The sequence below is a fragment of the Cibotium barometz genome, chromosome 45, assembly GCF_041138505.1.
Source record: "Cibotium barometz isolate CiBa-2024 chromosome 45, ASM4113850v1, whole genome shotgun sequence".
Lineage (NCBI taxonomy): Eukaryota > Viridiplantae > Streptophyta > Polypodiopsida > Cyatheales > Cibotiaceae > Cibotium > Cibotium barometz.
Genome location: NC_141090.1, coordinates 12954669 through 12982545, shown reverse-complemented (window position 1 = coordinate 12982545; position 27877 = coordinate 12954669).

Genomic DNA, 27877 nt, shown 5'->3' with positions numbered 1-27877 from the left:
AAGGATTTGATCAAATTCTTCAAGGTGAATGAGAACCACCAATTTTTGTAGCTCCCTGGTTTGCTTTTTTTTGCATCTGTCAGGTACCACCTCTCACTAAAAATGCTCTATCTCCTTCAAATCTTATCCAAATCCAAAACTTTTTGAATCAAAAGTTTAGCAACTCATAGGACTCTACTTGTACCAAAGGAATTAGGCCAATTTGATATAGACAAGGATTAATGCCTTGATTAAAATTGCTCTGTTTCTGGACAGACTTTCTGCAAACCTGCAAACCTCTGCTAATTGAGTTCAATGAGCTCCAAATACATCAAGTGAGCTGCCCCAAATGTTATCTAGCTCTCTATCACACTTTTGCTAAGTACTCCAAGCTTTAAAGCATCCAATTTGGTGTCCAAATGAGTGAATTAGACATTAATCATTGCAAACTGTCCAAGTATCTGCTTCTTTATGCGCCGCCTGCTCCTGAGGGCTGTAGAAGAAGGGCAAATGCTCATTGACATCATCAGCACCTTAGCAATGACCTAAACTAACATGTGCTTGAAGGGTTTGGCTCAATTCTTCCTTTGCTCCACAGCTTCTCCTTTGCTCCAAGCTCCAATGGCTTCCTTCACAGCTTTTTCTTCTTCTTCCCTCTTCTCTCACTCACTCTCACAACACAGCTAATGAGCTCTTGGCTCTGATACCATGATAAAAAACAGAAGCAGAATGAAACACACACAAGAGAAGCAAACCCTAATCCATATCCATCAATCATAAAGAAGGAGAGAAGCCATAGTCACCATCTCTCTCACACACACAAAAGGAACACAACATAGTGTTATGTCCACACTACAAAGTAAACCTAATGTAATGTCCACACCACACATGACCAGCTGGACGCGGTCATAAACACACCACACGATATCTATCTACCATACTGTCACTCTGTCTCAGCACCCATGTGCTATCCTCCAGCTGTATACGAGCTTGACATTTCAACAATCCACATAGATGATAAGTAAGACAATCCCATGATCTGTTTTCTTCACATAGAGTGAAGAATCTGTTGAAGAAACCTGAAATCCAAGGGAGATAAGATATCGACTTATCTTATCACTCCAAGCACGAGGTGCTTGCTTCAACCATATAATGCTTTCTTTAATCTGCATACATAAGTGGGATACCTCGGCGGGTGTACATATCCTTCTGGCTGTGCCATATAAACTTCCTCTTGTAAATCACCATTTAGAAATGCATTTTTCACATCCATTTGATGCATTTCCCAACCATTTGTTGCAGCCATAGCAATGACTGCTCTCACTGTTCCCATCTTTGCAACTAGACTAAATGTTTTATCATAGTCCAAGCCTTGGGTTTGTGCATAACCCTTAGCTACCAACTGCGCTTTATGGTGCTCCAATGGAACCATCTAACCTAATAAACCCATTTGCAAATGACATTTTTGCCTTGTGGTAAGGCAACCAAATCCCAAGTGTCATTTTTGCCTTGTGGTAAGGCAACCAAATCCCAAGTGTCATTTTGAACCAATGCGTCCATCTCAACATCCACTGCCTTCTCCCATACATGCTTCCCAATAGCTTCTGTATAGCATGCAGGTTCCACATGCTTCCAAAGAGGTCATATATGTGTAATGCATAGCAAAGTCACGATATGTCAACCTGTCAATTGGATACCTGACCCTTTGGGATCTTCGCAATGCATGCGGATCACTCTGAACACCTATCACTCTAGCATGTGTAGGCACATATCTATCCTGCCTTACACCTGGTGTGCGTAAAACTGGTAGGCCAAGTTCCTCATCCAAACTCTCTGAACTAGATGACTCATAACCTGTAATGCCAATTCCTTCAACCTTCTTTTTTCCTTTATCCATAGTACTCACACTCTCATGTCTCAAGCATCTTGACCATGGACGTATAGTGCTACTCTCAGACTCTGCTAGCCCAGACATAGAAATAGAACTTTCTTGTGGCAAGTTCACATGCACATCAGCATCAACAGAATCAATGACACCCTCATCCTTTGCCTTGTACCAACTAGCAAGTTCATCAAACACCACATCTCGTGAGATAACCACTCGCCTAGTTTGTGGATTGTAACATCTATATGCCTTGCGATCTTGTGCATACCCAACAAAAACACACTTTTCTGCCTTCTTAGGATCCAACTTCCTCCTTCTCTCGTCTGGCACATGCACATAAGCTATGCAACCAAACACTTTGAGGTGTCCAATGTCTTGCCTAATACCTGTAAGCCGCATCTCTGGCGTACTTCCATGTATGGCTACTATGGGTGTCTTATTAAGTACATACACCGCAGTGGCACACACTTCTGCCCAATAATAATCTGGCATGCTCTTTTCATTGAGCATCGTGTTGGCCACATCACAAATGACTCTATTCTTTCTCTCAGTGACACCATTTTGTTGAGGTGTGTACCTGCAAGTTAACTGCCTTCTTATGCCATGCTTTCTCAAGAAATTCTAAAAAGCATGTGAGGTGTATTCACCACCTCCATCTGTCCTCAAACATTTTATCCAAGAGCCATATTGCTCCTCTGCAAAAGCTTTGAAGTCCATAAACTTTCTCAACACTTCACTTTTCTCTCTGAGAAAGTAAATCCAAGTCATTCTGCTGAAATCATCAATGAATGTCACATAATACAAGCTGCCTTTAATGGATGGGTTTTGTGCAAGACCCCATACATCACTATGAACTATCTCAAGTGGCCTACTACTCATGTTGCCTTCTTTAGGAAATGGCAACCTTGCTTGCTTTTCGAATTGGCAAGCATCACAGACATCCCATATTCCCATCATACTTGAATCTAGGCAGCCCACTTACACATGTTCTTCAACCTTTGTATGTTCACATGTCCAATCCTTTTATGCCACATGTCAATGTCCTGTACCACATTTTGGCTTTTAGAGAACATGGCTGATTTTAACTCAGGAATCCTAGCATCCAACTTAAATAAATTGCCTTCTTTCTTGCCTTTGGCAATGATTTTTAAATCCTCAACGAAGCATCCATGCTCGTTGAAAAACAAACCTGTAAACCTTGTTCCAGCATATTTGACCAACTGAGGCCAAACTTTTTGTAATAGAAGGCACATACAAGACACAGTGCCATAGACTTTGTTTCACCATTGTGCATAACCAAACTTTTTGTAATATTAGGCACATACAAGACATCTCCATAAACTTTGTTTCACCATTGTGCATAACCAATGGTACACTTCCAACACGTGTAATAGCATGTTGGGTAGTATCATCTCATGTCTCCACATAGCCTTTCACATCCATAGGCTTCATATGTTCAAATCATTCGCCATGACAAGTCATATGGTTTGATGCTCCAAAGTCCATATACCAAGTGTCATCACTTTCACCATTTGTCATCATATATCCCACGACATGTTTCAAACAAGTGATTTGCACTGCCATCATTACTGCTTGATGCAAAATTTCCACCATTTGCATAATTTCCACCATGTTGTGCATAATGTCCACCATGTTGTGCTCTACCCCCTCTCAAATCATTTTGTTTGCGGAAACAATCACATGCCATATGACCAAATTTCCCACAGTAATGGCATTCCACATTTTGCATAGATGTTTGTTGGCCTTGCCAACGTCCTCTACCACACGAGGATTACCTCTGCCTCTCTGAGGTGTATATTCACGACCACCTCTGGCACCATATGAAGGCTGAAAATTTTGTTGTGGTGACCTGTCCTGCCATCCATGACCATTACCACGGCCTCATGATGTGAATCTCCCCCTGCCGCCGATGGCACGGAAGCGGTAAAGCTGTTTACGCCCTTATAGAGCGCCACACTTCCACACACGCATATAAACACACCAGAACATCAGACCAAAGAGCATGAACAAGATTTATATTTCAGATCTGGCTGGTACAACTTGTTCCCAAACAAACAAAGAACAAAAAAAAAACTCTCTGGCATCACCAAACTCCAGCCACCACAGCTAATCAGGAAAATTTACAATTCTGGCTTTAGTCCCCAGAAGAGGTAGAAAACCACAAATTACCACACACACGCACTCTCTCTCCCTCTGGCTCTCTGTGCCTGTGGATCACCACAAAAGATAAAAAGATGTCTCTCCTCTGCGATTCTTTTATTTTCCTGCACATAGCCTTTCTTTTACATCTTGGTGACCAGCTTTATCTCTTTCTTTTGGCTACCAACCCCTGACAGCACACTGCCAGTTCTGAGGCAGTCCTCTCACTTTGTCACACAGCTCCAAGGGCGTCTTTACACTTCTCTTCACACAGGAGGCCTACCACCTCTGTAGCCCCAATCCTCCGACTAGCTGTGCTCCTCTGCATTCCACGTTCACCTGCAGCTTATCCTTGCTGCCATCACCTTGCCACAGTCGGCTTCTTTGGCGTCCACTTGCAGCGCCTCTTCGCACCAACACCTACACCGGCCTTCACACAACAAGGCGGCTACTTCTTTGTCTCCAGCAGCTGCACGGTCCCGACTCCTCTTACACGGAGGCCCCCTCTGTTGCACTGGCAGCCAGTTTTCCCAATTGGCTAGCAGCCCAACTTCTCAGTCGTGAGCCCGGCTGTCCTCCACGCCAGCTTCTTGCGCTCCTCTCTACCCACACCAACGTGCTTTTCTTGCGACTCCCTTGGGCGACTGGCTTGGCAACTTCTCTTCACGACCTCTGCAACCACCTCTGGCGACTTCTCGACTTGGCTGCGACTTGCTTCTTGGCGACCCTCTCACACTCTCTACAGAACACTCTTGCAGCCCTCCTCTCTGCAGCACTTCGGTCACACTCCCAGCGGCCCCAGCTCGCCTCTCCCCAGGCGTCTCTGTTTCCTGCAAGGCCTCTGCACCAACACCTACGCCGGCCTTCACACAACAAGGCGACTGCTCGGCTCTCCCCTGGCGTCTCGTTTCAGCAAGGCGACGACCCCCCCCTTGAACAACACACCGACGGCCTTTTTCTGCAATCCTACGTGAGCCACCTTCGCCAGCTCCAAAGCATTCGAGATGTTGCGCTGGTGGCTCCACGAGCTTCCATGTGGCCATTTTACAAAGTGGCCATGTGGATTATATTTAATATATTTTAAAAAAAAAAACCTCCAACCACATAATGATGGCCACCCACAAATGCTAAGAGAGCCCCTTCTCCTTATACTTTTTCCAGAAGATACGGCGCCCATAATTTCCAAATAAATGCGAGAGTTGCCCTCCGTCTTCAGCATCATCCACTTACTAATCATGACCACTTCCAGCTGGAGCTCTGCTTAGTAACCACCCGCACACCACACAATTGCCATAAAACTCCCAGATCACCAGCATCTGCTCCGAAACAAACACGTGCAAATACCAGCTCACAACAAAATCACTCGGCCTGTACACTTGCCAGGGCATTCAGGGCAAATTTATTCACACACCACACGCACCATATGTACATGTTTCAACTCCTATTTTGTCCACATATATTTAGCAACCCCCTACTTCTGCTGAGACATTCATGTCCAGCAGCTGTACAAAGAGGTATGAAATATTCAGATTTTCCTCTGTACTTTCTACATCTTCCTGACATGCATCACAAGCTTCTTGATCTTCTTCTTTCATGGCTAACATCAATCGAGCAAAATATTTCTTCAGTCGTAAACCATTCACTCTCCTTTTATGCTTCTTTCCATCCAAATCAGCAAGCTGATAACTCCCATTATCAAATTTTCTCTCAACTTTATACGGACCCTCCCACTTTGTCTGGAATGCAGTATGAAAAGTGCTATCCAGCTTGCTATTATACCTGAGAACCAGATCACCCTCTTCAATTTCTTTTTGCTCCACCTTCTCATTCTCTCTCTCTTGTCTTTTCAATTGCATAGCCGCATAGTGATCAAATGCTAGCTCTCTATCCAGCTGAACTATTTGCAAAGCCAGTAATCTTTCTCTGTAACAATTAATAGGCTCATGCCCTTCTTCAATCAAAAACTTCAAAGCTGGAATTTCCACATCAATAGGCATGAGTGCTTCTTTCCCATAAACTAAATGAAAGGGTGAGAATTGTGTACCAGATTTTACAGCAACCCTGTATGCCCATAATACACGATTCATCTCTATATCCCAATTCTTGATATGGCCTTTTGTCATTTTGGTTATCATCAGCTTAAATTCACCATTGAATCTTTCATTCAAGCCATTGCATTGAGGGTGATAAGGAGTGGAGTACTTGTGGTTGACATTCAATCTTCTGCATAAATGGTCAACTATCTCTCCTCTAAATTCAGGTCCATTATCTGATAGTATCTCCAGAGGAATTCCAAACCTGCAGCATATATGTTCATACACAAAATCAGCCACCTCTTTACTATCCACTCTCTTCACTGCCTTCACTTCTGCCCATTTTGATAGGTAATCCACCGCAGTAAGCACATAACACTTTCCTCTGGCTGTCCTGGGAAATGGTCCAACTGCATCCACTCCCCATCTTTCAAAAATGTCATATACCAGCATGATATTTCTCGGCTCCATTTTTAAGATCCTCTTCCCCATTCTCTGGCACTCATGGCAAGACCTGCACCAGTGTTGAATATCCTTCTGGATGGAAGGCCATACATAACCCTCCAGTAATATCTTCTGCAAAGTGATCTTAAATGCATAATGACCCCCACATGCTCCCTCATGATTTGAAGACAGAATATAATAAATCTCTTCTCTCCAGGGAATTCTCCTCAATACTTGATCAGCTCCCTGCATGTATAATTCATCCCCAATCATGACATAATGCTTACTTTTCCTGATAAAATGATACTTTTGGCCTTTTTTGAGCTCCTCAGGCAAGCGACCTGAGAGTAGATAATCCACCACTCTGGACAGGTATTCCCTCCCTCTGTATAATGGTTCTTCGATTTTTGCAATTACTGGATCCTGATTAATTGCCTCCTGAGCCAACTCATGTGCCATATGATTTTCCTCCCGCCGCACATGTTGAATGCTCCATGCTGTAAATTGATGTAGCAGCCTTCTAACATTAGCCAGACATTTTTTTAATCTCGGATTCTTTGCTCGCCAGCTGCCCAAGACCTGCTTTACCACTAATAGAGAATCTCCCTTTATGATTAGCTTTTGAATTTTCTGCTTTAAAGCAGCCTGCAACCCTTGAAACAATGCTGTGTACTCAGCCTCATTGTTACTTTCAGCTTCCAGAAGTATCCCATTCTTTAGAATCAGCACACCTTCTGAATCGTGGATTATATATCCCCCGGTGGCCTGATGTATACTCCTTTTATACGAACCATCAAAGAATAAAACATGAGCTCCAGGAATGATAATCTGTTCCTCTTTTTCTATTTTTGAATCCACTTCCTTCACCAGTATCGGGCCATCTTTGTATGTTAGAAGATCTGCCAGAGTTGCCTTACAAGTATCCTCAATCAAAAATGAGAAATCATACTCTTGAAGCTCCACTAACCATCGCATCATACTTTTTGAGAGTGAAGTACCATTCACCAGCTGAGGGAGTAAAGTATAATTTGTCAGCACCACAAATGGTTTCATCAGGAGATATGACCTGAATTTCCTGCAAGCATACACCAGACTTGACAAAACCAATTCAGCCTCAGTATATTTCCTCTCTGCATCTGTCTTCACTCTACTTGCATAATACACAGGCTTCATATATCTGGATTCATCTCATCTCTGCATTAAGATTGCTCCAACTACATCCGGACCAAAAGATGGATTCACATAAAAGACCTGAGAGAAATCCGGAGCTTTCACACTGGAAATACCTCCCAATACCTCCTTTACTTTCTCAAACACTTCCTCGCATTCTTCATTCCACTGCAATGGTTCCTTCTTCATAGCCTGCTGAAGAGGATAAAGCAGTTGAGACATTAAAGGAACAAATCTTGCCATATATTTTACCTTCTGCACAAAAGTCTGCAGGCTGCCTGGATGTTGATGGTGCAGATAATAAGACAAGAGCTTTTATCTTCTCTGGATCAGGCTCAATTCCATTCTGAGATATCATATGTCCCAACAGCTTCACCTTTGAATGTCCTAAATGACACTTCTTTGGATTCAGCTGTCCACCTGCATCATCCATTTTAGAAAATACTTGCTCCAATTTATTACCATGCTCTTTTTGAGAACTATATACACATATATCATCCAAAAAAGCTCTCACAAAATGATCTGTAAGAGGTGCAAGTACTCTATCAGTGTTCCTCTGATACCACGAGGGTGCATTTTTCAAACCAAATGGTACTACTCGATAACAGAAGCAACCCCACGGTGTAATGATAGTGGTTTTAGCCTGATCTTCCTCAGCAAAATTGAGATCTGAAAATATCCAGAGAAGCCATCACATACACTATACCTCTCATATCCAGCTACCCTGTCCAAAATATCATCAATAAACGGCAGAGGATAGTGATTGCTTTTTGTTGCAGCATTCAGAGGCTTATAATCAATACAGACTCTCCAACCACCTGTATGCTTTGGAGTAAAGACCACTGGATTTGCCCAATCTGAGTGATCTAATGGATAAATTAACCCTGCTTTTAACAACTTATTCAGCTCCTCTCTTAATACAGGCAATAGCTCTCTATTTATCCTCCTCAGTTTCTGAAACACTGGCCTCACACCCTCTTTCAATACTATAGGCATTGGCTCACATTTGAATCCTCGGATCTCTTCATATGAAGTAATGAACAAATGAGGGAATTTATGTATTACCTTCATATATTCTTCTTTCTCCACTGGCTACAATTTAGGATTCAGCATGCCCTGTAACAGCTTCTCTTTCTCTGCACTGGGTGATGGAGGCTGCATCAGACTATCCATATCTTCAAGTCTGCTTTCTTCTTCCTTCTTTAACTCCTCTTCAGCCTGCATCACATGCTTGTTTTCTTCCTTCATTATAAATGATACCTGGCTCTCATCATCAGAAGTAGAACTCTCTTCTTCAGTTTCACTATCTGTATACTCATCAGCACTGGTTTCTTCCAGCTCACTCTTCATTTCCCGCTTACTACCTCTCTACCCACACCAACGTGCTTTTCTTGCGACTCCCTTGGGCGACTGGCTTGGCAACTTCTCTTCACGACCTCTGCAACCACCTCTGGTGACTTCTCGACTTGGCTGCGACTTGCTTCTTGGCGACCCTCTCACACTCTCTACAGAACACTCTTGCAGCCCTCCTCTCTGCAGCACTTCGGTCACACTCCCAGCGGCCCCAGCTCGCCTCTCCCCAGGCGTCTCTGTTTCCTGCAAGGCCTCTGCACCAACACCTACGCCGGCCTTCACACAACAAGGCGACTGCTCGGCTCTCCCCTGGCGTCTCGTTTCAGCAAGGCGACGACCCCCCCCTTGAACAACACACCGACGGCCTTTTTCTGCAATCCTACGTGAGCCACCTTCGCCAGCTCCAAAGCATTCGAGATGTTGCGCTGGTGGCTCCACGAGCTTCCATGTGGCCATTTTACAAAGTGGCCATGTGGATTATATTTAATATATTTTTTAAAAAAAACCTCCAACCACATAATGATGGCCACCCACAAATGCTAAGAGAGCCCCTTCTCCTTATACTTTTTCCAGAAGATACGGCGCCCATAATTTCCAAATAAATGCGAGAGTTGCCCTCCGTCTTCAGCATCATCCACTTACTAATCATGACCACTTCCAGCTGGAGCTCTGCTTAGTAACCACCCGCACACCACACAATTGCCATAAAACTCCCAGATCACCAGCATCTGCTCCGAAACAAACACGTGCAAATACCAGCTCACAACAAAATCACTCGGCCTGTACACTTGCCAGGGCATTCAGGGCAAATTTATTCACACACCACACGCACCATATGTACATGTTTCAACTCCTATTTTGTCCACACACCACTGAATCCCCTTTGTGAATAGAAAGCTTGATTTCTGCTAATATCATCATGGCTAGTAGATGCATCATGAAAAGAGTCACTGAGTTTGATTTCCTCAACAAGCAAGAGAGAAACGAACTCATCAAAATCTAGTAAACCTGTACTCCGAACAGAAATAGATGTATCAAAAGACTTGTACTCCTTGCCAAGATCATGCAAGGTAATGTCTACCAGATCATCATCGAGCATGGGGGCATTGATAGTTGCCAATGCATCTGCATACTTCTTTATCTCTTGTACATAATCATGGATACTCCTTCCTTTGTGCATTCTCAGCATCATGTATATGTATGAGTATAGCATCCGCCGAGATACATATAGACAAGTAATGCAAAACTTTGTATGCTCTCTCTGACCATTGCTTATTATGAGCTACAACCTGTTGTTGTGTAGGTTGTCAGGGTAGTTTCGGCTCTGGCTCTGCACCTCTAACAAGTTTCCAAAACCCTTTTCCTTTTAGAAAGCTTTTAATCCTGTACTTCCATGCCTGGAAGTTCTTCCTATCCAACTTCTCACCCACAATCTGTACTGGGTTGTCTGACATATTTTCTCAATATAAATGCACCTTTCGTACATGTCCAAATCTATAAACGAGCCTTCCTCAGCTCAACCACACTCTATTAAGTGTTCCAGATACTCCAAAGTACTCAACAAACTTCACTGTTGATGTAGAAAATCAAACTGATTGCATTCAAATTGAGCTAGCATACGTAGTCCAAAGTACTATTTTGGCATGCTTTCCAAGGCTTCAAATTGCAATGTAGTGGTTCAATCAAGTGTAAATAACTTGCATTGACACCTAAACAAGCTCAATGTTACATATCAACACCATCCAAGGTGCGTACATACCAAATTTATCAAATCCCCTTCTCTGTTTTGAGAAAAACCAATAAAAACCAGTAGTAAAAGTGCTCTAATTCCTTTGATTCTTGTCCAAATTGAGAGACCAGGCATTCATTAGCTTAGCATTGATGTCTAATAACTCCATGTAAAAGGAATTAGACCAATTGTTTAAGTTGAGAGAGTAATTAGCTGATTAATCACCCTCTGTTTCACTAATCATTGTAGATAGCCTGTTTAATCAGCTCATAATCACCTCCAAAATGCATAATTACTTCAACCAATCATATAGAATCCTTCTCAAGTGTGTATACCACAAAGTTGCTAAGGAGATTTTGGAATTAATTAATCAGAAGACTTGAATTTTTGCCTCCACCTTGCAAAAAAAATGAAAATCTGCTCTGTTTCTTCTAGATAGTCTATGCCGCCTGCTATATAGAGGAAGATTGAGAGGTTTGTTGTGATATTTGAGAGCATATATAGTTACCCAACACTCTAAGGCATGTGCACTATCCACCAATTAGTTGATTTTTATAAAAAACGAGCTTTAATTTCATCCACAATGGACCCTTTTTCTTTGTTTTTGTGAAGGCTTCAAACCAGTGATTTTCCACTCACATAAATGCATCAACTTTTCTCCAAATTCAATGTAGGGCTTGCACATGAGTTGCCAATACATTCCCATTTGCCAGATACATGATTCTTTGTCATATTTGCAACCATTTTCCTCATACATTCACCACACTCAAGCTTCAATGGAGAGCTTGCAAAACATAAATTTCTCTTTGCTCAAATCTGGTGTTGTTTGTGTTTTTGCACCTGCAATCCGCCCAAGGATGCTTAGTAGTCCTTACGCGGTAGGCCAAGCTCTTATATTTGATGGAAATCGGTGTGCTCCAAGCCTTACAGCTCCAATGGCAAGCTTCACAGCTTCTTCTCCCTCTTCTCTCACTCACTCATAAACCCTAATAGAGAGCACCAGGCTCTGATACCATGATGAAAAATAGGTAGATGGAGAGGAGACACATAGGTTTCAACACATACAAGCCTCACAAGAGATCTCTTTCTTGTATGTTTCTTCTTTCATACTTTTACATGTTTATAGGGTTTGTAAGTTTTAGGGATTTTAAGATTAGTGTTTGTTACTAATACATTTTTTTCCTTATTTTGGTTTGATTTTGTAGGTTTTCAACACATACAAGCCTCACAAGGTAAGTGATCTCTTTCTTGTATGTTTCTTCTTTTATAATTTTATATGTTATAAGGTTTGTAAGTTTAGAGTTTTAAGATTAGGGTTTGTTTATTTTTCCATGCTCCATGCATGTTGGTAGCTACCTATGCATGCTAGTACCTTCCAATGCATGCCGGTAGTAACCTAGGCATGTCGGTAGCAAACCAATGTATGCCGGTAGCTACCTATGTATGATGGTAGCTTCCTAGGCATGCTGATAGCTTCCAATGCATGCCGGTAGCTACCAATACATGCCGGTAAGCTTCCAATTCATGCCGTTAGCTACCTATGTATGCCGATAGCTTCCAAGGCATGCCGATAGCTACATATACATGCCGGTAGCTTCCTAGGCATGCCGGTAGCTTTATGCATTATGCCATATGCATAAGAGTTTTAAGTATTTATGTTTTTTCTTGGATAGATGGCAAATAACTTGAGGCACGATGTTACACGTGAAGGAGGAGTTGATATCCCAACAATATTTGTAAAGTATATATTAGCCTAATCTTATCTTTTAATTAAAGAAGGTTATCTTAAATAAAAACTTTCTACTAAAATGTTCATTTGTTTGTATATCTATAGCTTGAAGCAGTGGACCGCCCCCTATATAAGATGAATATGATTTTGCAATACAACGGGGTTTGCAATCTCTATTTGATAGGGTAGAAGACAAAGGATATATTGTTATTACTGGAGAACATGCTTGGCAAGCATGGCAAGTAAGTACATTCCTAAACCCTAAACCTCTTTGTTTTTGCAAAACTGATTTTCACTTGTGTTAGTTTTATTGTGTTTTAGGATCATGTAACTAGAAACGGTGGTGCAAATGTCCAAGCAAAAAGCAATGGAAATGTGAGAAGCGAAGGGGGTGGAGCTGCAAGTGCTCTGTCTCTCTCTATCTCTCTCTCTCTCTCTCTCAGTCTCTCTCTCTCTCTCTCTCTCTCTCTCTCTCTCTCTCAGTCTCTCTCTCTCTCTCTCTCTCTCTCTCTCTGTTGTCCTCTGAGTATCCAGTCTGATAATGTCCTTCTTGATAACCTTGTTTCGCTCTATGCGGTTGAGAGTAAAAGACAGGAACCATACACTTATGTAATTCCACTAAGTATTGTAATTGAATTATGACATTCCTAAAACCATGAATTTCTGGTTTACGAGCAACGAACCCATTGGCAAAGTGTTTAGTAGCAACATATGCCTAACATCTCCGTACCCTTCTAGTTATAAAAGTGCTGCTATTTTCGCTGCTGCTAAACCCTCATTTTGTTGTCGTGAGTCCATATCCAAAACCATCGTCAAAAACATAGCAATCCTAAACAACTACTATCAAAAACACAAACGACTACTCACCACACTGTAAGTATAAGAAAGGTGCAGATGCTCATTAGTCATATGAGTTTTCTCCTGCACATGCATTAATTTCATCATTGTTAGCTTGTGAAGTGCCAGTATCCTCATGTCTTTTACTCTTCCTAGCATGTAGTAAGTGCTCCTTGTATGAAGACAATAACCTCTCATCCTTGTTCCCATCGATATACACACACATCCAGTCTTCAAACATGCCTCGAGAATAATAATCCAAAAGAAATATTTCAAATTAGAGATTAAGAAAAAAAGGTCAAACAAGCTATAATATGATAGAGCGAGAGATGGCACATACCATGTAGTAGGGGATGTCATATCCTCTAACACCTTGGCATCATCATTGTTAGTGATTATCTCTGTCAGTTGCTCTCCACTTTTGCCACCACAACCTAAGAACCATAATGTTTAAGTTAAACAAAGAAATCCATTATTAATACTAATCCTTGTGATTCATAATCTAACATTTGATTCAATATGAGAGAGAGAGAGAGAGAGAGAGAGAGAGAGAGAGAGAGAAAGAGATCAGTGGACCACCCGCCCCAAACAGGCCACCACAATGATGATGGATCAGAACAACGAGGGCGACTACTCTATGTAGTAGATTAACAAATTATGAAAAAATCATACACTGCTTCATATGCTTGCATGCAAGGATGTGACTCTGTAGTCCTCATAGCATTCTAGCCTTCTAAAATCCTGCATAATTTTTCATGTCACCCTGCCTGAACTTCATGAGGCTGCTCATTTTGATTTCTTCTCATTTAGGTCCTGTGAGAAGCATATAAATAATAATAATTCTTACTCATCTTTACATAGAGGGACTGCTAATGCAAAAGCCATATCACCTGCCTTAGTATAGAATAGCCCAAGGGACTGAGTGATCTATAAATATCAGAATATACTCGTTTGTTGGCAGCCTACTAGCAATGCTTACTTCTAGGACCATGCATAAACCTACTCAATTGGGAGACCCCAAATTGAATGCATAGTCTTGTATTAGATGAGGCACCCAACAACCTTCTGATAAAGTGATGCATCAAATGGTTCACCTTTATTGTGGAGATTGAGCCTAGCACCTATCTCTAATGGTGTAGCAACAACAAGATTACAGTCTTCAAGACCAAACCGTGTAAGAAATTTTTATATGTACTTTGATTGTAACATCACAATACTATCATTATGCTACATAAATTGTATGCCCAAATAATAATGGATTGAGCCCAAACTTATCATCTCTAGTGACACATGTAATTAGGCCTCAAAGGTTGAAATCTTCTTCTCATTTAGGGCCTATGAGAAGTATGTCATTAATTTATAAAATGATGACCAAAAAAACAATTCTTACTCCTATTTACATACAGGTTCTACTACTGAGTGGGGCATGGATTGAGTTGGGTTTGCCTAGGTTGACTCCTTGTGAATCCTTAGTTCTGCTTGATCAAGAAGTTAAAGTTCCATGCATTGGAAATTTCAAGTATATAATATATCTTGCGATAATCCAAAAAGGTGCAAGTTATTTATGGTTGATGTAAGTGCTATTCAAGATACAACAGTGATCCAATGCTATAATAGGAAAAGCAACATGGGTTGATTGGTGGTGGATGATTAGAGTGGGACATAGGTGTAATTTTTAGAGGCTGATGTATACCTAAGCGTAAACCTTAGCCTTATGAACCTTAGTCTTCTTATTAAAATTAGTCATGTAACCCTTTATAAAAAAATATTTCGACGTGCACACATGGCAAAATAAGATACATCAAAATGCAACATGTCGGTCACGATGCTCTACCCACTCTTTTCTAAAAGCAGCTAGGTGTAAGGAGATGAGGGAGCAACATATTGGCGTATGGTGTTTGTATGCCACTTGCTCTGCCTATATTTAAAAAGTCTCCATGGCTACATAGAGTGGATCAAAATTTATTACATTCAGCTTCATTAAATCAAATCTCATTTCAACTATCAGATATCTCAGTTTTAACATCGGGCACTTGTTCTAGTGGTTAAAGGGGGTGGCTTGTAACCTGGAGGTACTAGGTTCAATCCTCGGTGGCTAGACACCCGGTTGTTACTTGCCCTCACTTTGTAGAGGATATGAAGGTCCTCACGGAGTATGTTTTTGCCCTTCTGTTAGTCACCAATTTTTACAAAAAAAATTTAAAGATATCTCAGTTTTAAAGTGCATCCATTTTGGAATGGCTAGTCAGGCTCAGCATACCAAGGACGACACCACCCATAAAGTAGAAGAGACTAAGCAATGCGGCCAACAGAAGGCTAGCGAGGCTCACCACAATGCACATGTAGCGTGTTAAGCTGGGTCTCAGTACGATTCTGTCATACTAGTTTAGCACAATACATGATTTCCTGCATGTAATCCTTCTCCTCCTCATTGCTTTTGGAGCTGATAGATGGATGGAAGTGCGCCACTACATGTTCTCATTTTGATTTCACTGGGAGTTGGCCAAGGCAAACCTGTAATAATACCATCATCCTAATATATGATGATGGTAATATTGAAAAATTCATGTGTATCACATTCCAGCCTTCCTTGATCCTTTGGCATGTCATCGAGAGTCAAACTGTCTAACAAGTGTGCAAGGGGTCTTGGAGGTGGAGGCCCTTATTTCAATTTCAAAAATGCCCTCAAGGAGGCCGCGTTGACGTGGTCTCCTGCATTTTTTTAATTGAAATAGTTACCAAAGGAGGGTGGGAACTATTTTAATTTAAAAAATACCTTAAAGGAGGCCGCATTGGCACGTGGTCTCCTTGACAGGTTTTTTTAATATTGAAATAGTTACCTCCACTATTTATAGATCATTGCCTTGCACATTACATCACTCTCGGTATACTTGTTCATATGAGCATTGCACATCACAACATCACATCCCAAGTCTATAAAAAACATGAAAGAGTAAATGGAGAGGCTCTACCTTGCTAGAGCCTTTTATGGTTTCTACCACCGCTGGATCATGATTTAAGCAGGAGCCTGATGCCACATGTAAGAGTCTCTGGTGGCCACTCGCAGTACATAAATATTGATTTCCCTTACTACTCTAGGTTACACTATCAGAATGAAACATAGTGGAAAGGCAGATTGAAATGGAGTTTTCCTATTGGATTGGTTGGTCCTGAGTTTAGTAACATCGCTTGCAAGCACTGTGCCCAAATGCCTAAGTGTGTCTCAACATTCCCTCCTATTATTTATTATTTTCTTCCTAGAGACCATGAAAATACTACAAGATGTGCTATACATCTTGGTAATTATAATTACCCTTATGAGGAGGGGCTATGCAGGTTTATTGAACAAAAAATTGAGAAAATGGTATTGTCTCATGCTGCAATGAACCCTCTTACTACTGCAAAACAATTGGAGATAGTTGTGGCTCAAGATGTTATGTTGGACACGCTTATGGGGGATAAGAAACCAAGCAGTTCGAAGATTGGTGAAGAGGAATTTGTAGAGCTGCTTGAGTATGTCACTCCTCTTTCAAATAAAAGGAGGACTAAAAGATGATTGGAGTATGCCAAAAGAGCCAAAAGCATTACATCAAAAGGTCTTAAAGTTTTTCTTCATCTCAAGAATAGATACTGATATATTGTACTTTTTCCTAGGCATCAGTTAACGAAACCAGCCCCATGTATTTAAAATGTCCCCATTAAAGCTCATAGAAGTGGGCTAGACTTGGTTAATAGGATGAGATGAAGAGAAGAAAATCTACAAGGTAGGTGGGTTCATTTTGCCAACAATGTCTACTCATGTGTATGACCCTTATGTCCGTGAGCTTTTAACTGTTGCTATGTGTAAGTTCAAAGTTGAGGATAGGTATGCGTAAATTGAATTTTAGAAAGGTGTTAAATGATGTGGTGCAAGAGAATGGCTATGGAATAGTAGAATTTAGAGGGTTTTGATGAGGAAAATGCCAATTGGAAGTGTTAAATACAATGCTTACCCTTGAAAAGAATCCCTACGAGAAATGGACCAAGGATGCAAGATATGGTAGACAGATTTTATAACTAGGGTGTAGGAACATCTTCAAGCAAAAGACTTGTGGATCTAGCACACTCTTCACTACAAAATATAAGGATTAACTCTCCTAAAATTCAATGTGAGAATGTAGATCAACATAGTATTTATAAAAAAATGCACAAGGAGGGAAAACTAAGACATGTATGGTCAACAAAGTTACCCAAAATAGTGTGGGCTATTTGAAGGATAGAGCCAAGTTAGAAAATGACTTATTTTGGGCGATTATCTAGGCAGAGTAGATGTGGGAGATACCTCAACAAGGGTGATGGAGACAAAAATGATGGAGTGCCTACATCATGCTTCTAGGGTTGTTGTAAATACCCTAGTGGTGTTGGGGGGGGTGTTTGGTTTTGTAACTCAGCTTCCACACACTCTTGGGATATTGATAAAGACCATGTGATTGGAACACTTGGCCTCACACTTGGGGTATGTCCAATGGGGGATGACAAGACACGTCTACAGCCACATGAGATACAAATTCTTCAAGAAAACGGATTTGTGCTTCAAAGTAGGTGTCTACCTTTGCAGTCAACTTAAGCAAACATAACTACCAATAAAAGTTCCAAGTGCCTTTTGTCCAAAATACAGGGATGTCAAGATTATTAAGTGGAGAGCCTTATTGATTAAACCTGCTTGACTAAAGAATTCCACAAGAACATAGAGAAGGGAAGGACCTTGGATGCAAAGGTTATTCATGAGGCCATTATTTTATGCAATTAATCCCACACCTTTATGTTATTACTGAAGGGTCTAGAGCAAATGGTGTGACCTACTCTGTGTCAATAGCAGACTTTTCACGATGCACATGTGAAGGGTTTCAAAAACAAGACACGAATTGCCTAGCATATATGCCATGCAAGCACTTATACTTCGTGTACTTGTGGGTTCTAGGCTTGGAGTCATTGGCTCATGAGTTCATACACTAGGCAACACTCACCAAGGTGGAGTTGTTTCAGGCCCTCAGTGTGGCAGAAGATGCACTGTGGTGCCTACACATGGTGGAACGTTTTGTCTGAAATATATAGCACCTTGAAATATGGTGGAACTATTTTTTGCAGATAGCACCTTCACATATGGTGGAACTTTTTGTTATGGTTGGGCTGTGTTGAAGTTCTTATGGTGTGAGCTTAATATTAGAGGTGTTCTTGTACCCTTTGAATATAAAAATTTAGCTTGGATTAGCACCTAAACTTAAATTTAATTTGGTTGTGTTTGTGTTTAATAGCTTGTGAGGAAACCAATGTTTTTTTGGATGATGGATGGGGTCCTCTTCAATTACATGCTCTAATTTATATGTTGACTATAGTGTTATGCTTGCGTGTGCATGTTTAAAAAGTGTACCTATTTCCTTCTTTTTGTAGATTTTTGGTAGGTTTTGCTTGGCTTTTCCCTTTGCTCGAAAAAACTTACTCAGAGAATGGTTTTCCCCCTTACATACTATTTACTAAAGAAAACATGGCATTCCTACATAACTATGTAAGGGTTCCTAAACCTAAGTGATTTTAAGGGCTACAGGCTTTCATACTATTTCCTAAAGACAACATGACATAACTACATAAGGGTTCTTACACCTAAGTGCTTTTAAGGGCTACTCTAGTCTTCAGCTCCTCTCGAAGGGGCTCCTCCTTTTCTTCACCAATGTACCTGTAACTCCGCCAAGTACCAATGCTGATTCCAATCTTCAACTTCCACATATATAGATCTCTTGAGTGGATGGGCTCATCCATTAGAAGCTTACCCCAAATATTACAGGCCTCTATTGTAATTTTGAGATGCTTTTTGCACATCTCTACCTAACTTCTGTTAGAAGGAATGATCCAAAGTCATGTCAAATGAACTAAGGTTGAAGGGTACTTCATGGCCTAAGGTTAAAGGCAATGTAAAAGCTAGAGGATCAAGTAAATGAGGTAGATTCTGTCATGACATAACTGATGATGTATGTAGTACCTCTTGTGTGTGTGAAAGGACAATGACCTTTGGGGAGATGGAGAGATTTTAGGAGATGCCTTTTGGCTCTTTGTAAAGGTTGTATCATGCCTATTTAAGAGGCTATTCCTAATGAAGAAACACGAATTCTATTGCCCCATTCATGTTGTTATTATGCTGTGATTAAGTCTCCCTAATCATGCTTAACTAGTGCTTAATTACTAGCTTTATGATATGGCTCATTTCCATCCACCATAGCTCATCCATTGAGTATGAGATCAAGATCATTCATACATTTTGTATTCTAACATGGTATCAGAGCCACATTTCATTCCTAGGCCTAGTTATCATCATCATCTTCAAGGCATTAAACCATGGTCTTCATTTTCATCAAAATGAAGCTTTCCATTGAAGCTTCAACTACATAACCCTGGTCTTTTGCTGATTGCGGGCTGAATACTCAACCATTTCACAAACTTTTTGGTGCAAAAGAAAGCTAAGAGGCGGCGCTTTCAGCGTGTAGCTGCCCGTGAGTTCAATCGCCAGCATCGCGTCGCCATTACGCCTGCAAATCGGCGCTTTTTTTCTTCAAAAATCGGCTACAGCAGGAGATATGGTCAATGGCTTACTAATTCCTTTGGTGAGCACTTTAGCAATGTTATGAAGCTTATACATATTGAATTTCATGAGCATTGATGCACTGTAGCTGCTGCTTCAAGTCATTCATCAGTTTTCAAAGTGTCTGGAGTGTTGAGGCTCATATCAATGATTTACTCACTTGTTTTGGATGGTGTTGAGCTCAATAGCTTAGCAAATCACTGCTATTCATTGTGTTCAAAGCATTTTAGGTGAATCATTTGGGAAGACCTTCAATGAAACACTCAAAGTCAACTCTGTTTTAGGGACAGCCTTCATATGAATGGATAAGGTTTGAGCTAATCCAATATGATTTTGTACTTCACTATCATATGGTATTGTGATGATGTAATAATAAACATCACAATTTAAAATCCTCTTCAACATTATCATGACGGAAAGTGATGCAGAATCCTCAAATGAATCATATGTGAGAAAATCCCTCAAAAGCACAAGAAAATTCAGAAAGCCTAGGATGCGGGTAAAAACTAGAACCTACTACTATCATCATGCTAGAGCTTTAGGGTTTGGGGAATTTCTAAGTAACAACATACACTTGTATGGTGATGGTGCCTTCTAGTTTTTGAACTCTCTTATTTCTCATGAGACTAGACACTGCCATTGTTTGGTAAGACCTTCTCATGGAGATGTCATCTCAAATCCTCATTAAAAAATTCAATGGCCATGACTTCCACACATGGCAAGTCAAAATGAAGTTTTTGTTGATGAAAGATGGTGTTTGGGGCATCGTCAATGGATCTATACCTAAGCCCAACACTAGAGAAGGGGAAATCTCATGGCAAACCAAGGATGAGAAAGCTCTTGCTCTCATTGCTCTTGGATTGGAAGATAGTTACATTCATTACATTGGTAATGGTAACTCGTCACAAATAGCTTGGAACACACTTGACAAATCTTTTGGAGCACAAGGTCTACACAGTAAAATCAGTTTAAAGGTTGACTTTTACAGCTTGGAGCTAAAAATGGAAGAGACACTTGCGTCTCATATCAACAAAATGAAGAGCATAATGGCTCAACTAGAAGCCATAAATGAAACACTCAAAGAAAGTGATGCCATTGCTATACTTCTCAAATCTATGCCTCCTGAATATGACACCATAATGCCCACTTTGAAGTATATGCATGATCCCACTTTAGAAGGCATTGAAAGTGTCCTTCTAGAAGAAGAAAAGAAACTTAAAGGAAGGGCCACCATAGAATTTATGACTCCTGCATATCTTGTTCAAAAACAAAATGGTAAAGCTCTTCAATGCTCACATTGTGGAAGAATGGGACACACCATAAAGAACTGCTACCACAAAGACAAACCAAAGCGTCAATGCACCATTTGTGGAAAGCCAGGACATCTAGCCGACAAATGCTACAGCAAAGTGGAAGCAAACATTGCTAGCACTTCAACCAATGCAACCAACACTACTACCACCGAACAATGTAATCACATATCCACCTCTTATAATGATGAAGAGGTACCTGATGATGAATGGGCTTTCTAAAGCCATGATGATGCACTCCTTTACTCAAGATGTATGTTCACCTCTGACCACCGATGATGTAGGTCATGTGATATGATGTATGCTCACAGTTCTCCTACGTTGGCCATGTAGCCCATAAGGGGGGATTGATGGGAGTGTTGGGTCTCCATGCCCAACTCATGATGGTGCACATGAGGCACAATGTTCATGGATATGGAGTATTGGAGAGACATGTTTTCATGTTTATGTTTTTTTCAGTTTTTAGAGCTATGCTCCCTATGAGCTATGCTATCTCTTTCATGCAATGTAGAGCTATGCTCCCTATGAGCCATGCTATTTTCTTTTATGCAATGTATTGGTCAAGGAAGGGTATTACACTATGACATGCCTTGATCAAGGAAGGGTGTTAGAAGGAATGATCCAAAGTCATGTCAAATGAACTAAGGTTGAAGGGTACTTCATGGCCTAAGGTTAAAGGCAATGTAAAAGCTAGAGGATCAAGTAAATGAGGTAGATTCTGTCATGACATAACTGATGATGTATGTAGTACCTCTTGTGTGTGTGAAAGGACAATGACCTTTGGGGAGATGGAGAGATTTTAGAAGATGCCTTTTGGCTCTTTGTAAAGGTTGTATCATGCCTATTTAAGAGGCTATTCCTAATGAAGAAACACGAATTCTATTGCCCCATTCATGTTGTTATTATGTTGTGATTAAGTCTCCCTAATCATGCTTAACTAGTGCTTAATTACTAGCTTTATGATATGGCTCATTTCCATCCACCATAGCTCATCCATTGAGTATGAGATCAAGATCATTCATACATTTTGTATTCTAACAACTTCTTAGCATAAATCCTTGCACAAACAACTTTGAGGATATCCTTGAGAGTGGAGTTTTGGGCATTGATGAAGACATGATGGGTCAGAGAAAGAAAGAGAATTAGGGAGAGGGTGAGAATGAGAATGAGAATGAGGGTAGGTGAGGTAAATAATGATGGTGAGAGAGAGAGAGAGGGAGAGAGAGAGAGAGAGAGAGAAGGAAAGAAGGATAAATAGCGTGGGAAAGAATGATAGCGAGAGAGACAGAGGCAATGAGAGATGGGAGTGAGGGTTAGAGTAAGATCCAAGGGGCCGTATATATAGATAGAACATGCTTTAAAAAAAGGTGATTTTCATAGATAATTCCTAAAGTTAGAAAAGAAATTGCATGGATAAATGCTCATCTTCCACATCCTATAAACAATATATTAAGTTAACATATGAGGATCCAAAGTTTAAGCTCCACCCACATCCTATAATAAAAGATTAACTTAACAAATGAGAGTCCAGAGTGCAAGCTCAATGTTTTGAAAACCTAGAAAGTAATACATACCCCTACAAGGTGATTCCTATATTGGGGATATCTTATATGCCACCAACTAAGCCAGTAATCCATGGTTGGTGCAACTTTACTATTCATCCACCATGATCTAATGTGTTTTTACTTCAAAAGTGCCTCTTCTTCACTCAATTCATAATGCCACTGAGTAAAGTCACTTATTGTCTTCTTGAAAATTCTTGACTACATATTGAACTGAATGGATAGTTAAGCTTTGTTCTCTTCTTGAAAATTCTTGATTACATATTGAACTGTATGGATATTTAAGCTTTGTTCCCAAAGAAAAGATCATCTCCTAGAATATAACTTGTGCCATTGTGTCTTCTTCTTTCATTAAGAAGAAATTGTCAAAAGCTCTTGCAAGTTTCATGCCATCATATAACAATTATAACAGTTGTAAAGAAGTTCACAAATTTTAGGAGTTTTACAAGACCATAGTGTACCTTGGACCATATATACATGTGCAGCCATTGTTGTCCATTATTGCACATGCTTGACGTGATCAAAACAAAACCAAGCCCTTTTTAAATCACTCTCTCTTGTTTGACGCATATGGTTCACTAAGTCTACACCTGGTGATGCGGGTCCTGTGGTGGTTGACATTTTAAATACATAGTACCTCTCCATCTCATCCAAAGCTTGGCCATGAAAATGCATACCATGGAAGAACTCAAAAGCACATTGTCTCTTCAAATCTAGAATACTAGACTCTGTACCTTACATTGTACTATTATTCTAGAAGCATGTACCATTCTCCTAAATCTACAAGAGAATGGGACAACTTAACGATTTATTTAAAAATAATGTTGAGAAGCAAAATCATGCAATTAAAATGTATATGGAGTTAAACTTACCTTTGACATTAAATCAAGGATGCATGTGTTTGAATAAATATTGTGACAACTCCATGATGTTCTATTCCGTGTGTCGTTCATAGTCCTACTACTAAGTGCACTGTTGCATCACACATGCTTCTTCATGTACAGATCTAGTCTTATAATAAAAACAAGCTAGAGAACCATATCCATCCCCCGATGCTAAGCCAAAGCGAGGAAAGCTTCTGTGTGAGCTTTCCTATTATTTAAAAAAATACAAAGCCCCAATAAATACTCTTATCAATCAATGTTTATTGAAATTGAACTAAGGTATAAAGCTTACCAATCCATGATGTTCTATTCCATGTGTTGTTTATAGTCCTACTTCCACACAATTCATAAGTGCACTTAAACAAACAATTCTTTTGGACTACTTCGGGAAACTTTACATGAATCTCCATAGGTTTGACCCAACAATGGCCGCCGTTGCTCCATTCCTTGAATTGGTGAGGATAAAGGATCACATACATTTGGTAACTCAAAAACCACATTGTCATCGTGAATTTATGGAATCTCTTCTACTTTTCCAATAAGAGTGCATGCTAATATCACTTTTGCAAAGAACACTTGCATAATATTCCTTGGATAGTAAGTATTTAACCACACTCTTCTGATAGGGTGTGTCTATACATGCCTTAAAGAATGTAGGATATTCTTCTATTGTGAAATTAATAATGGGTGTGTCTATACATACCTTAAAGAATGTAGGATATTCTTCTATTGTGAAATTAATAATGGGTTGCTTTGGTGTGCTTATTGTACTGTTTCTTGACTCCCCTATTATTGGAACCATAAGATATTCTGTTGTTATATCTTTATCAAAGATATAATATGGTTCTTCTACACCATCCTCTTTTCGTTTGATTGCAAAACCCTTTAACCTAGATTGATTAGATAACATTTCAACATAATCATCACGTTTAGAAATATAAGAATGTCCTTGCACAGTCCTAACAATAGGATCACACTCTAAACCTCCTACAAAATGTGAAATGTTATGTTCTCAATCTCAATAAACAAGAGCACAAACCAAAAAAAGAAATAAGAAAAAGAGATCTGTGTTTGTAAAGTACTATATGTCCTAAAAAACATAAATCAAGATAACAACAAAAGCACAGTGAGAAATAAAAAATGGGATTTAGGTTTTAAACAATAGATCCAAACATATCAATTTAGGTTTTAAACAATAGATCCAAACATACCAATTTAAAAATATATATATTTTTAATATATAAAATAATATACTATTATTTACAATCATAAAAACATTCTTATTTTAATTATAAATATGATTAATTTATCAAATAATAATTTAAAAATAATTCCTCCCTTTTCTCTCTGCCCCCTTTAAAAGGTAAGAGAGACAGAGGGAATTGCTTTAAGATAAGCGAGAGGGGGATAAAAGAGAGAGAGAGGGGGAGAGAGAGAGAGAGAGAGAGAGAGAGAGATCCTTAGCAAGTTGCCTCTTATTCACAGGGCAACAGTCACCCTAAGTAAGGGTGACCTCAATAGGGTGCTCTTACTCTAAGGGTAATGTCGCCTTTATTAAGGGCGATTCGGCTTAATACGTCGTCCCTAGTAAGGGTGACCTTAATAGGTCGCCCTTATTACTAAGGGTGATGTCACCCTTAGTAAGGGCAACCTTAGTAGGTCACCCTTAATAAGGGCAACATCCCCTCAATAGGTGACTTTAGCTAGTTGCCCTTACTGAGGGTAACATCACCCTTAGTAAGGGCAACCTTAGTAGGTCACCCTTAGTAAGGGTGACCTTACTAAGGGCAACGGTCGCCCCTAAGTAAGGGGGGGCGACTCCCTCTCTCTCACCCCTCTCTCTTTTATGCCCCTCCCCCTCTCTCTGCCCTCTCTCTTTTATAAAAGCTTGCTTCCCTTCTCTCTCTCTCTCTCTCTCTCTCTCTCTCTCTCTCTCTCTCTTTGGCCAATGATCACCCTCTCTCTCTCTCCTCTATCCATTCTAAAATCAACACCCTCTCTCTTCCCCCCCTTTTTTCGATAAGCAAACCTTGCCTCCTTTATTTCCCCTCTCCTTTCTAAAAGCAACACCCTCTCTCCTCCCCCCTCTTTTCTATAAGCAAACCTTTCCCCCCTTTCTCTCCCCTCTCTTATCTAAAAGCAAACCTTTCTTCCCTCTCTCTCTCCTCCCTCTCTTTTCCTAAACCCTAAATGCTTACCTTACCTCCCCTCTCTATCCCTTCTCACTTTGTTTTTTTCACCCCTCTCTTTACTACTTTCTTCCCTCTTTCCTTCCATCTTCTTTTTCCCTTGCTTCCTTCCTTCTTGTTTCCTTCCTTCCTTTCTCCCTCCCTTTATAACTTTCCCTTAACTCTCTCCTCTTGATCTTCTCCTTATTTCTTATTTTCTCTTCTTGTCCTCTCTCCTTTCTCTTTAACTCTCCCTCCCTTCCATTTTCTCCTACTCTCTCTTTAGCTCTCCCTCCCTTCCATTTTCTCCTACTCTCTCTTTCACTCCCTCCTTCTCTCCTCTCCTCTCCCTCTTGTTTCTCATCTCTTTCTTTTTTCCCATTTCTCTTGTGAGATTCTAAGGATGACATTCGGCCCAGTGAGAGAACCCTAAAAAATGACAAAATGGATCATGCTGTAGCACAAGAATGCCACTCTTTTAATCGTAATTGATTACTTTTATTAATAAATAGTTGGACTACTAACATACATGATTTAGTTATAGGTGTAGATAAGCTTTGCTAGAGGTGAGAACACATCAGAACATGCCTTCTACTCTAATTTAGGTAGAGGCCGTGGTCGAGGCCAGGGTGGTGGGCTGACAAGGAAATCATAATTCTGGACAACAACAGTCCAATGATTCACAAATAGCAATCATACACAGGTGGAAGAGGCCAGTCTAGAGGCAAGGGGAGCCAAAGAGGCTGAGGTGGTTGGCAAAGAAATCAAAATGCAAATAGCATAGAGTGCTATTACTGTGGAAAACCAGGACACATGGCAAAGGACTACTACAAAAAGCAGAATGACATTAAAAGTGGGAAGTTGCAGAGCAAGGCAACTATGCATCATCTAGCAAACATGGAGGTGATGATGACAGAAGTGAGCAGCTATTTGTGATGCAACACATGCTTAGTTCCATAATAGGGGATGTGTCAGGATATCAAGATATATGGTATGTGGATTCTGGCTGCTCTAACCACATGACCAATCATGTTGAGTGGTTTAAAGATATGTAGAAAATGGAAAAACCAGGTTATGTAGAAACAGGTGATGATACTGCGCATCCCATTGTGCATGTTGGTAAAGTGCCATTGTTTATGTAGGATGGCAAAATGAAGTACTTGGCTGATGTACTTCATGTTTCGAATATTACAAAGAACCTGGTTTCTATTGGACAGATGGTTGAGCAGCAGGGTCTGCAAGTGAGGTTTAATCCTCAAGGATGTTTTGTGGAAGACTTCAAAAATAAGTGTAGCTTGGTTGCAAAAGGTAACAAAAATGGCAGGATGTTTACTTTGGATGTGAATGCCTGAGATAAAGGCAGCCATGTTTGTGCATGGAACATGTGTCATTGCAAATATTGACATATAGCACGAGCGCATTGGTCATATGTGAATGTATAGTGAAGTTTATGCAGGCCCAAAATATTGTTGCAGGTTTGCCAAAGTTTAAGGTTGATGGTATGCATAAGGTATGTGAAGCATGCCAACTTGGTAAGCAGGGCCAAACATGCTTTCCCACATGAAAAGCATGTCAGTGCAAGGCCATTGGATGTCATACATTCAGATGTATGGGGACCGACCAAGAGTGCAATAATTGCAGGTTGCAGGTACTATGTTACATTCATTGTGATGACCACACTAGGAAAGTGTGGGTTTATTTGATGAAGGAGAAAACTGAGGTGTTTGCTTACTTCCAGAGGAAAAAAGTCATGCTGATAAAATGCCTAAGATCAGATGGTGGGGGAGAATATTTCTCCAATGAGTTTAGCAATTTTCTGAGAAAGCAGGGAATCAAGAGACAGTTTACATGTAGGTAGACTGCGCAACAGAATGGTGTTGCAGAAAGGAAAAATAGGCACGTTGCAGAAGTGGCATGTGTCTTGATGGATGAAAAGAATATGCCACATTACTTTTGGGAAGAAGTAGTAGAAACTGCTATATACATTGTGAACAGGACACCCACTGCAGCTGTTCATGGTA